This window comes from Somniosus microcephalus, chromosome 17 (assembly GCF_052327205.1).
Source record: "Somniosus microcephalus isolate GS21.2 chromosome 17, FLI_Smic_1.0, whole genome shotgun sequence".
In the NCBI taxonomy this organism is placed as follows: domain Eukaryota; kingdom Metazoa; phylum Chordata; class Chondrichthyes; order Squaliformes; family Somniosidae; genus Somniosus; species Somniosus microcephalus.
This window is the reverse complement of record NC_141003.1, coordinates 50737269-50749473: the sequence shown is the minus strand read 5'-3', so window position 1 is coordinate 50749473 and position 12205 is coordinate 50737269. Positions and strand designations below refer to the sequence as shown.

Sequence of the window (12205 nt, the reverse complement as noted above, 5' to 3'; positions counted from 1 at the left end):
CCTATAATCACTGGCCTACATTGGCTTTTGGTCCAGCAATGCCTCAAATTTTAAATTTTCATCCTTGTGTTCAAATCCATCCCTATCTCTGTAATCTCTTCAAGTCCTACAACCCTTCGAGAACTCTACATTCCTCCAAATTCTGTACTCTTGTGCATCCCTGATTTCCTTCATCCAACCATTGATGACCATGCCTTCAGTTGTCTAGGCTCTAAGCTCTGAAATTCCTTCTTAATCCTCTCCGCCTCTCTCTCCCCTCCTTTAAGTCGCTCCTTAAAACCTACTTCTTTGACCAAGCTTTTGCTAACCTGTCCTAATATCTCCTTATGTGACTTGGTGTCAAATTTTGTTTGATAACACTGCTAATTATCTGTGGAATGCCTTGGGACATTTTACTACATTAAAGGCGCTGTATAAATGCTGTTGTTGTTGCTCCTCCTGGTTTCGTATAGTCAGTAAATTTGACCATCTTCCATTGAGTTTCCGAGTCTATGTGATTTATATAAATAATAAAGAACAATACTGGTCCCAACACCGAGCCTTGAGGCACCTGATTAAGTATTTTCCCCACCTCAACATAACTCCACCAACGGACACTTGTTACTTTCTACCCTTCAATCAGTTCCAACCAGGTGAGAAGCTTTTAGATAGAGCTTTCAGTAGAAAGAGTGACATGGTAAAGGGGTGTGCTGGCAGTTGGTGAATGAGAGAATAGGATGAAAAGGAAGTTGGTATTGAAACTTGAGGTGATGGCTACCTTCCTACATCCCATCTCTGACACTCTCTATAGCCACCCGTCCTGGAATTTTGAGGGTTTGCTCATCTGGGATTAGTGATCTAGAGTTAGAATCATAGAATCATAGAATGGTTACAGCGCAGAAGGAGGCCATTTGACCCGGCTAACCTGTGCCGGCTCTTTGCAAGAGCACTTCAGCTAGTCCCATTCCCCCGCCTTTTCCCCATAGCCCTGCAAATTTTTATGGGGAGTAAGGGGATAATCTTCCTGTCAGGGGTCTTTCATGGTTGTTATCGGCTGTACCTTGCAAGAAAACCAAAAGATGTGAGAAGTTCCAATTGTTAAGATGACTAGACAACATGCAGCCCATTGAGGGTGTAATAATGTCTATATGTAACAGTCAGCTACGTTAGGCGTGATGATTCCTTTGGGCTGAATGCAAGTAAGGATGTGAATGAACACTTCCAGGCGATGGCTGTGGTGTAAACGGCACCTGGCAGCATCATGGGCATTCAAGGTAAGGTTTGAAAGTGCTTGGAGACGTTATGAAGGGAAAGTAATTGTAAGTACTATACATGCTTGGTGCACTACTAAAGTAGGTTCTCCTACTTTGGCTGACTTGGTAAGGACATGAAATCTTTCCTGCGCTGCTTCCAGGTGCAGGATACTGTGGAGTTCACATTGACACTGATGGGCAGCTCCTTCTAGTCTCCCTGAGCTGCTCTTCTTTAGGGCCTGTTGTACTCAGTCCAAAGAGGGACCACTTTGTTAGTGTCCCTTCTTCCAGAATAACCTCGAAGGCCCAGTCAGAAAACTGGGCTGCCCTATGGCCTGCTTAACTCCATTCAGACATATTTTTCAATAGAAGCTTGTTGTTTCCAAAATGTCAATAGTCATGATGCCATTATTTTAAATCCTGCAGCAGTATGCAATATCTCGCCTACTAATGGGCGAACTCCCATACCTGGAGTTTTGGCCACACAATTAAAATTAGGCTGATCCCATCGCTTCACGCAGGTTGCGCCCGATTTATGGTGCACAGTCATAGTTAACTTTTAAAGATAATTCATTGACATAACCTAATTTAATTTTGTGGCAGGAAATAGGCCATTTTTCAGACAGAGTTATTTTTAATATCTTAACACACAGAGATGGCACAAACATGATCTGCTTAATGCTGACCCACTTTATTTTCAAATGGGTCTTTCATCATGCAATCCCCTGTCTAAATAAACTAACTAGTTAATCTGCTTTCTTGGGGTGGAGAGTAAAGGTGACCCATTTCTACAGACTGTATATTCTCACTGTTGTCACAGCGCAGGTTGGGAGAAAATTAATAGATAACAGTTTTCATTGTTCTAAGTTTCTGATGAATAGTCTGCCATTTTATTGATTTTTGTGATTCAAGCTGTGAAAGTTCAGAATTTTCCACATTTTTTTTAGACTGAAGCAAGCATTAGTGAGTCTTTACAATAAACAAACCTAACTCTGCATTATCATAAACAGAATTTAAACAATGACTATATGCAATAAATAGGAAGAATTTAATTAATTTGCCCAAAATTTCAAGGCCTAGAATTTTTTGATGCCGCACTCGTTTTCGTAAAACAGGCACCCAAGGCATCCAATATGGCAGGCGGTGTGTGTTGAAAGTTTGCCGTCCGCCATATTGGTAAAGGCTCCAATATATTTGTTCAAGGCCCATGCCGAAAGCAGGCATTAGGCTCTTTGCATATGCAAATAGTGAGCCTAACCTCTGTTTGAGGCCCCCTTCCTGAAATTGGGCTGCCCTAAAGGCAGCAGACCCGGCACGGCGGCGTTCAGGATAATCACGTCTACATGCGGCCTAACCAACAGCCGTTAAAGGGGCTGCTGGAGGCCGCCACCAAAAAGGAAAGTCTTTAAAAAAATAATTACCTGGATGTGGAGCCAGGAGTTGCAGGACTGCTCCTCCCGGCTCCACAGCAGTCCCAAAGATCACTGCTCCTGCTCGCCTCCCCCTCCATCTTGTTCGCACCTTTCCTTCCTGGGATCTACCTGAGGGCTGTTGCCAGGGAGGCAGCCATCAAAATTCATCCTCGTGTAAGCGGCGAGCTGCTTCTGAAGGCTCAACTACGCTTGCAGCTCACTGGCAATAAGCTGATGAGGCCTAAGGCCCAATTTCGTTAAGTTTGGCTTCTGGTACGCACTCTCAGGCCCAGAAATAGGCCGAAACAAATTTCCGCTCCCTATTGTGTATTACTATGGCTATACTGAGCTTGGTAGTGGAGGAAGTGTTGTGGTGGATGACCTAACTTGGCTGGGTCAATTGCATCGAGCCACAAAAATTTAATTCTTAGAAGTTTGTAGTGAATAGGAACACAAGACGTGCTTCTGTTTAATTGAGATATGCTGTACATGCTGTTCATTATACAGTCTACCTCACCCAGGTGCTCCTAGCTGACATCATACTCCATGCTCTTTCCCAGCATTTTTACAAAAATCAAAATAAAATGTATTAATGGCAATCAAATGGATGTGGAGCCAGGAGTTGGCATGTTGGCCTTTATTGCAAGGGGGTTGGAGTATAAGAGTAAGGAAGTCTTGCTACAATTGTACAGGGCCTTGGTGAGACCACACCTGGAGTACTGTGCACAGCTTTGGTCTCCTTATCTAAGGAAGGATATACTTGCCTTGGAGGCAGTGCAACGAAGGTTCACTAGATTGATTCCTGGGATGAGAGGGCTGTCCTATGATGAGAGATTGTGCAGAATGGACCTATACTCTCTGGAGTTTAGAAGAATGAAAGGTGATCTCATTGAAACATACAAGATTCTGAAGGGAATTGACAGGATAGATGCTGAGAGGTTGTTTCCCCTGGCTGGAGTATCTAGAACTAGGGGGCATAGTCTCAGGATAAGGGGTAGGCCATTTAAGACCAAGATGAGGAGGAATTTCTTCACTCAGAGGGTTGTGAATCTTTGGAATTCTCTGCCCCAGAGAGCTGTGAATGCTGAGTCTTTGAATATATTCAAGGTTGAGATAGATAGATTTTTGGACTCTAGGGGAATCAATCGGGCGGGAAAGTGAAGTTGAGGTCAACGATCAGCCATGATCTTATTGAATGGCGGAACAGGCTCAAGGGGCCGTATGGCCTACTCCTGCTCTTATTTCTTATGTTCTTATGTGTGTATTGCAAGACATAGAATGGACTGTACCTAATTATACTACAGTGCATTAAGCAAAACCCTGTGAAACTTCACCAGGTATGAAGTGACTTTCATAAAGTCCTAGGATTTTACAGCACAGAAGAAGGCCATTCAGCCCATTGCACCAGTACTGACTCTGGAACAAAATCGATCCACTTAGTCCCATTCCGGAAATGTCAGATCTCCTCTTAACCTTCTTTGTTCTAATAAAAAGAGCGGCAGTTTCTCTCATTTTCCTCATAACTAAGCCCATCGTCCTGGGTATCATTTTGATCCACCTCTTCCGCATTTTTTTTCATTGTTTTGACAGCCATACAAAGATAGAGTGCCAAAACTGGATGTAATACTCTAGCTGTGGCCTAACCAATGATTTGTATAGGTTTAGTATTAACTCTGCTTAGTCAGGAGCAACCATGCAAGAACTGTGCAAGTATTAGGGGTAAGTGAGATGTTAATGAAAGAAAATGGGAGTATGCCTGCTTTCCACCATAATTAATGGTCTGCTAATTACATTTGCAGAATTTGCATGTTTCAAAGCTGTCTGTTTCTGCAATTTTATGACTGGGTTATTAATCATAGAAAAACATGCAAGCTATGGAGAGGTTTTTCATGGAGAGGAATTTCACCTTTTGACTGAGGTCTATAGCATTCATCATGCAGCGTCTCCTAGAGACACAGAGCAGGGCCTGTGGAGATTCCACACAGTATAGCCTAAAGCTTGTGAAGCATCTGTGTGGAAAGCCTGGGGATATTGACCAGGGATGTTTGAGGAACCACTGGCTGAAGACTGTGAATTTTCAAAGAAAGATTGAAGCCGTCAGCCTATTTACATATATATTTCTTACTTGCTTGGTTGCCCTGTTAGAATTTTGTGGGCCTACACATTTGCCAAGGTCTATTAGCACTATTGCTTCACTGTTGGATAAATCCTAAATCAAAACATCAAGTTCTGATAGTATCTATAAATTAAGAGATATACAAATGAATTAACCCTGAGATTCTGCAGTTAGGTGGGGGTGGGGGGATGATTATTGGTCTTCTGCCATAATTCCGGATGAGAGATCAGTGGAACCCACAACGGAACAGCAAAGGCCCAGCATTATCAGACCTCCACTGTTACCGGGAGTTTCCTCAATGTCTTGTAAGGGGAAACATTTCTGGCCATCCTTTACAAGGCAAATGGTGGCCAAGGGGTGGGGCCTTAGGCAGAGCTTCACTAAGCAGTGATTTCGAACCAAAGAAGATCAAAAGAGAATCTTCATAATTAATAAAGACAGATATAATCCCTGACAAAATACCAGCCACACATCCATATACTTTCAGTATATGAACAGATTGCGAGAGCTTTGCTTGTAGGACACCCCAAGTTGCAAAGCCAATGGATTGACATAAACAATTGATGGTCCAGTGATCAGTATTAAGTATTTCTATCACCAGGGTGGACTTGGCAACTATTCACCCAGATGCATAGGTTTGTTAGTAATGAAATGTTTCATCCTGCAGGCTTTATTGTGTATTCTCACGTTCACAATACAGAAATACAACAATAGTGAGAGTTCCTCTTAGCATTCAGTAACCAATTTAAAGTGGTCCCAATATTGGCATATTTACAACTGTCCTAAAAATACATATATTGAGATTCTTATGCAGTTATAAAGGGTCTATCTTCATTGTATCATACCTGCATCTATGCACCCTGATCACAAGAGCCATTACTGGGAAGAGCATATGGTGTAGAGATAGGTTTAATGGGGATAGATAAATCACTAAACAGAACATATTTTAGCTTTATCTCTCCATTTGTTTTTCTCCAAATTCATCTGTTGAATTCCAACCAGAAGCATATTAATGTGAGGCAAGTTGAGACAAATATTTTCATTAGGGTAGGTTGGTAACAGACTATATCAATTTCCCCATAACAGTTCACATGATCATTGCAGTGCAAGTATACAAAAAGCTGTTAAATAGTTATTAGATATGTTATCGTAGTCTGAGCACACTTAAGTATAGTGTGACGCACAGAAGAATAATAAAGATAAGCAACTTACTATACATGCCCGGCTGCCAATTCACAAGAAGTCATACTATAAATAGAAGATACTGTTATCTGCACCCTCAGCATGAGGTGCAAACATTGCTGCCCAAGGGACGAAAACAGCCAGCCAAAGCAAACATACTGCAGATGTTATAGTGCACTTCCTCATTGAGAGAGTGATCTGATATTATAAAAGCACTACTAACCTTCCTTACTTTGTTTTTCTTCTTCTTCTTCAAAGTAATTCAACTAAGATTGATAATAAGGCTTTCTTGATGGCTCAGCTGGTTAATGCAATGAATAGCTGAGCCCCATAGGACAGTATGGTCCTAGGTTTGATCTCCAAACTGTGCTCAGTTGGATGGCAGTAGCTACACCACAACTAGCCTCAGCATCCCTGAATCAGGTGTCGAAATCTCGACTCCGAGTAAGACTCTAACACACAAGCAGTACCGTCAGATTGTTAGTTTATTTTACTTGTGCACAAGGGGAGAGTGCCTAGTCAAGGGCTAGGCTAGCAACTCCGAAAATCATCAGTAATCGCAGCATATTTATACACTTAAGTAAACAAGTTCCTCAGCGATGTTATTCTTATCTAATTAACCACTTTAACAGTGTTATCAAATCAACACTCATCTTTGCCTAGTAAAAGTTACCATCTCCTTATAGGGACTAGCCTTTTCTCGACCCTTACTCATTGTTGTGTCTGGTTTCAGTTATCACATCCTCATTGTTGTTACAGCTGCTGACAGCTTGTCTGGTATTAGTTGCTGAGGTAAGCTCTAATTCTAAGTTGACCGAATATAATATTCCAGTAAGCCTTGCAATCTATAGTTGCCCCTTTTTCCATATTTCCACATTCCCCCCTTTTGTCCTTACAAGGACAATAACTTTAGTCTAACTGAATTTTACAGAGTCTTTCCCTCTCCATGGTTTCTGCCTTCTCTGAGCTTTCTGGGGTTGTTGCTATTATCATAGTGGCCGCCCCCTCCGGTACGGCTGCAGCCCCTAGTCGCGCACAGCAGCATTTTATCAGGACAAATACCAAATATAGGGCAAAGATAATGACCAGGAATATGATCAGCCCTTGTACTAAGGACTGACCTATAGGCCCCAACCATCCGCCTGCCCAATCAAATATGCCCCAAGAGCCTGGTTCTTTTAACTTTTCAACTTCTTTCGGATGTGGTCCTCTAAATCACCTATTTCCTCAGAATTGTCAGGAATGTATGTGCAACACTCAGATCCTATCAGGGCACATGTTCCACCCTTCTCTGCTAGCAGATAGTCTAGAGCCATTCTATTCTGTAGGGCAACTGTGCGTATTGCCACCATCTCAGTGTTGATTTTACTCAGTGACTCAGCCGTGTCATTGGCTACTTCCTCAAGAATCGAGGCTACAAGCCGAATTTCTTTTATTGCCCTGGCCGTTCCATACCCGGGGAATAGGATAGCAAAGAACCGTTCTGTTTCTGTAATAGCTCTTTTGGATCGATAATGGTGATGATTCGCTGGAGAGGGCAAGTGATGAATGTATGGCACCACATATGCCAGGTAACATGATCCTGTCCAGCCCCTTGGCAACCAGGGGTATGCCTTGTGGCCACAAATAAAGTATGTCCCATTGTACGAGGTGGTTTTATCAACATCAAACCCTGCAGATACCAGGGAGTAGTTGAAACTACTTGTCTGGTTGGCGTATGGGACTTTCAGTGTACAACCATAATACTGAGAGGACGTAGAAAGGGGGAACCCGTCAGCAGTACCAGTTACTGTAAAATTATACGCGCACCGACTAGTGCCTACGAATATTCCCCCAGCCAAGTTTCTTACTAAACATATTGTCCCCGATAGCCTTCCCATACCTGTGGCCTTGGTGAGGATGAGGGAGGGAGGCTGTTGGGAGCGGTCATACCTTGGTTGGTACCACCCTTCGAAGGTGTTCAGATAATATCCCCCCGCTTTCCAGGGCACTGCAGATATGAGGTAAAATGACAAACTAGAGGATGCCTCTCTCTTCCCGTCTGTTACCACAGACGCAACTCTTATCATCCTAGGGGATTGGCGTGTACCGTTCTGGTATATATACCATTCTACTACTTCTGACAGATTAAGTGGGACAGGTCTAAGAGGAATCCCTCCCTTAGAGTGGATAGGGATTTGGGTACATACCCAACAACCTCCTTCCTTGTTGTTTTCCGTAGCGTATTTGTGGGACATATACAAGAAGGTGTTTACATGCAATTCGGGCATTACAGGTATTATAAGTGTCACAAGGAAACATAGTCCTAATGTCCATTTCCATTTACTGATGGGGTTGGTGATTCCTTTTCCTCGTGTTCTGAAGCTCTTTTGCAGTGCGAGGCGTGGATCTATGTTGGTCTCTCTTTCACCTTTACAGCAGTATTGGTGGTTAACAGGATCTGGAATGGACCTTCAAATCTTGGGTGAAGGCTATTCTTTCTCTTGAACACCTTTACGTAAACAAACTCGCCAGGCTCCAAGCTATGGCATCTCCCTTCGGCAGGGTCAACTTGGGCTTCTTTTACCTGCGAATAAAAACTAGAAATACATTTTGTTAGAGCAATGCAATAGTTTAGCATATTTTCTTCCATTTTGTGAATGTCCATTTGTTTAGCAGTAAACGGTGCAGAAAAAGGCAAATGTTGGGGACGTCCCATGACGATTTCATGTGGTGATAATCCTGTTGTTCTATTTGTTGCTGACCGCATTACCATCAATGCCAGGGGTAACAGTTCGACCCATTTGAGTCCAGTCTCATCACATAACTTAGCGAACTTATTTTTCAACATTCCATTATATCGCTCCACCAGCCCGGCTGACTGTGAGTGATAGCTGCAGTGAAAATGCTGATTGATTTGCAAAGCCTTACACATCTCTCGCATAATTGTCCCAGTGAAATGTGACCCATTGTCACTCGAGAGTTGTACAGGTATACCAAATCGTGGTACAATTTCCTTTAACAAATGTTTAGCGACAGTGACAGCGTCATTCTTTTTACATGGAAAAGCTTCAACCCATTTAGAAAACACATCTATAATAACAATACATACTTAAAACCCATACATGCGGGTAATTCAATAAAATCCATTTGCAAATTTACAAAAGGTCCTGTTGGATTTGGGTGGGAGGCAGACTGTACTTTCTCCGTTTTTCCCGGATTCATTGTCTGACAGGTAGTACACTTTTCACTAATTTGTTTTGTAATTGCCGAAATACCCGGTGCGTACCATGTCTGTGCAAAATAGTCTGCCATCCCCCCTTTGCCCGCATGTGTGAAAGTATGAACACAGCGGGCAATCCATGGGAGCAAAGATCTGGGTGCCTCCACGCGGCCGTCATGGTGAACCCACACTCCCTCAGGTGTTTTAATTCATTGATCTTGTGCCCAATTTGTCTTTTTCGGGAATGCTGTATGCAATGCAGTCCAACAATTTGTCCAGAAATCACCTTGTAGTCTTGTGGTAGGACCTGCAGCTTGATCCTGGCGATGGTTTAAGAAACCATCAAAATGCTGCTCTAACATTCTAAACTTAGACTCCTTTAACCATGCTTTCATCAATATTTCCCCATCCAAAATACTTGGTTCATGGCAAAGGACAATTGTTTTTTAACTGTTCCAGAGCCTTTTCTAATTCTAATCTTGGGTCTGGAAGCCCATCCACCATAGTTCTTAATTCACTTGGGGTCCAAGGTTGGTGGACCACCACTGGTGGCCCTCCCGCTTGTTGGGTATTCGGAAAATATCTGAGCGGGAACATTCCAGGTGGGCCAGGGTCCGATGTCAGTACGGCCACTGATTGGAGTTACTGACCCAGTTGCCTGGCCGTCATGTCCCGCCGCTCCTTGTCCTTCCAATTCCTGTCTTTGTTGTCCTAGTGACTGTGCTTGTTTTTCTTGCTGCTATTGTTGCCTCAGACGTTCCTGAGCCCTAGTATTATTTGCTGGTGCGCCTGACCCACCTACTTGTGCTGCGGCGCCGTGACCATCCCCATTAGGGTTGTTGCCTGGTTGTTGAACCGGGGCAGGAGGATTGTTTACTGGACCCTGATTTTGCCCACCTGGATTTTGGACTGGTTGGGGTAGGTATGGTGGCGGTGGATAGGGATTATATATTTCTTCCTCTACTTCTTCCTCCTCCTCGTCAGTCCAACGAGGGGCAGTTGGTCTATTTCTTCGTGTGCCCCTTAATATCATTTGTTTATGAATTCCTACATCCCCTTTACCTTCCTCGACTTGCTTTTTCTTTCTACGGCCTGCATTACTAGCCTCGATACTTCGCTCACGTCTTTTCTCAGCTTCTCATTTCCAGTCCCCAAATGCTGACCAATTCACCTTCTTCTTACCACTCCTTCCTGGGTCTCTATTTAAGAGGCACTCTTCGAGACACGTTATCCTGTCGAGGTTAAATGTACCATCTGGTGAAACCGGCCTATTTCCCTTTTTGGTCCATTTTACCCATTTTGGTAAGTCATTTATTGATGTCTGACCACAATTCTGGAGCATATAACAGGCTGGTGTGCCTTTTTCTGGTATTTTGCTTGCTCCGGCACCCATTCTTAATGGTTGAGGTTATCACAGGTATTCGGTATCACAATCCTTCCGTTCCAACCGAGTTATCTACGCCCACTTCACCTGGACGTCACGTGACCCATTTGGGCTCTTAATTCAGGCTCAGTCTGGGTGTGTGAGATACTGTTGGACACGGACCATGGGTGTGTCGATCAACCGATCACTGTTTACTCTCCACCAATGTAAGTGTTTCTGAGACACAACCTCCCTTATTGAATTCCCTGTTATGTCTTCCTACGAGCTCACAGACAATTGGTGCACAAAAATACGCACATAATAATATTACGAAGATAATAAAAATCGCGAAGACCCAAAGGGGTATACAGATCATAATCCTTATGCTATAACTAAACATATAGTCAATTCTCAGTCTGCGTTGTACGCCCCTACAGACTGAGTCCTTAACACAGCAACTTAACAACTTTAAGATCCTATCACACAAGGATCGATCCTATCAAACAAGGATCACGTCCCTTCTTATTTCTCCCTATCACACAAGGGTAATTGTTTCCATCACACAAGAAACAGGGACCTCTTAACGAACCTATTTATTTAATAATTCTAAGATCCTATCCAACGAGGATCGGTCCGATCACAGACGGACTCTGTCCCTTTTCACCTTTACCCTATCACACAAGGGTACTTATCCTATCACACAAGGATAATTGTTTCTATCACACAAGAAACAGGGACCTTCTTAACCTGACGACGTCTTTCTTACCTTCCCCTTATACAATCTGCCCGGCCTGTTTCAGGGTTCAAGTTTTCGGAATCTGTCTCCTTTTACCGTCAAGCTGAAAGAGGAAGTGATTACAAAAATTTCAACTCAACCCTGAAATGAGTCTTACAGATCGCAGTACTCTTGCCAAGACAAACAGACTACACTCGCGCACCGTCCAAGGAAGGGCCCCTTTAGTGACTAAAATATCACCGATAACTGGCCAGTTAGGGTCCTTCCTTAGAGAGTCACTGTGTTTTTGTCCGTTTACTCACCGGCAAGTAGTAAGCGATCTCGGTGGAACCTCCAAGTAATACTGTCGAAATCTCGACTCTGAGTAAGACTCTAACACACAAGCAGTACCATCAGATTGTTAGTTTATTTTACTTGTGCACAAGGGGAGAGTGCCTAGTCAAAGGCTAGGCTAGCAACTCCGAAAATCATCAGTAATCGCAGCATATTTATACACTTAAGTAAACAAGTTCCTCAGCGATGTTATTCTTATCTAATTAACCACTTTAACAGTGTTATCAAATCAACACTCATCTTTGCCTAGTAACAGTTACCATCTCCTTATAGGGACTAGCCTTTTCTCGACCCTTACTCATTGTTGTGTCTGGTTTCGGTTATCACATCCTCATTGTTGTTACAGCTGCTGACAGCTTGTCTGGTATTAGTTGCTGAGGTAAGCTCTAATTCTAAGTTGACCGAATGTAATACCCCAGCAAGCCTTGCAATCTATAGTTGCCCCTTTTTCTATATTTCCACATTGGGAGGGGAAAAATCAGCTAGGATTTCCACTGTTGATCAAGTGACCTAGTGATCTGAACATTGGGTGAGGACTCGATAGGATATGCCTACAATCTTCCTTATGGTGAAATAGCTTGCTGACACTCAAATCTTCATTTTTTTGAACATTTTTGCCCAACTAAGGA

At 43.1% G+C, this 12205-nt stretch overlaps 1 long non-coding RNA gene across 1 annotated transcript; it reads right to left on the bottom strand.

Moving 5' to 3' along the window:
* Window positions 1-6409: 6409 nt before the first annotated feature.
* Window positions 6410-11679, bottom strand: LOC147105705 (uncharacterized). The gene is made up of 2 exons (XR_015081563.1): window positions 11274-11679; window positions 6410-8508 (listed from the first exon to the last, which is right to left on the bottom strand). It is a non-coding gene; the product is annotated as an uncharacterized LOC147105705 (long non-coding RNA).
* Window positions 11680-12205: the final 526 nt, after the last annotated feature.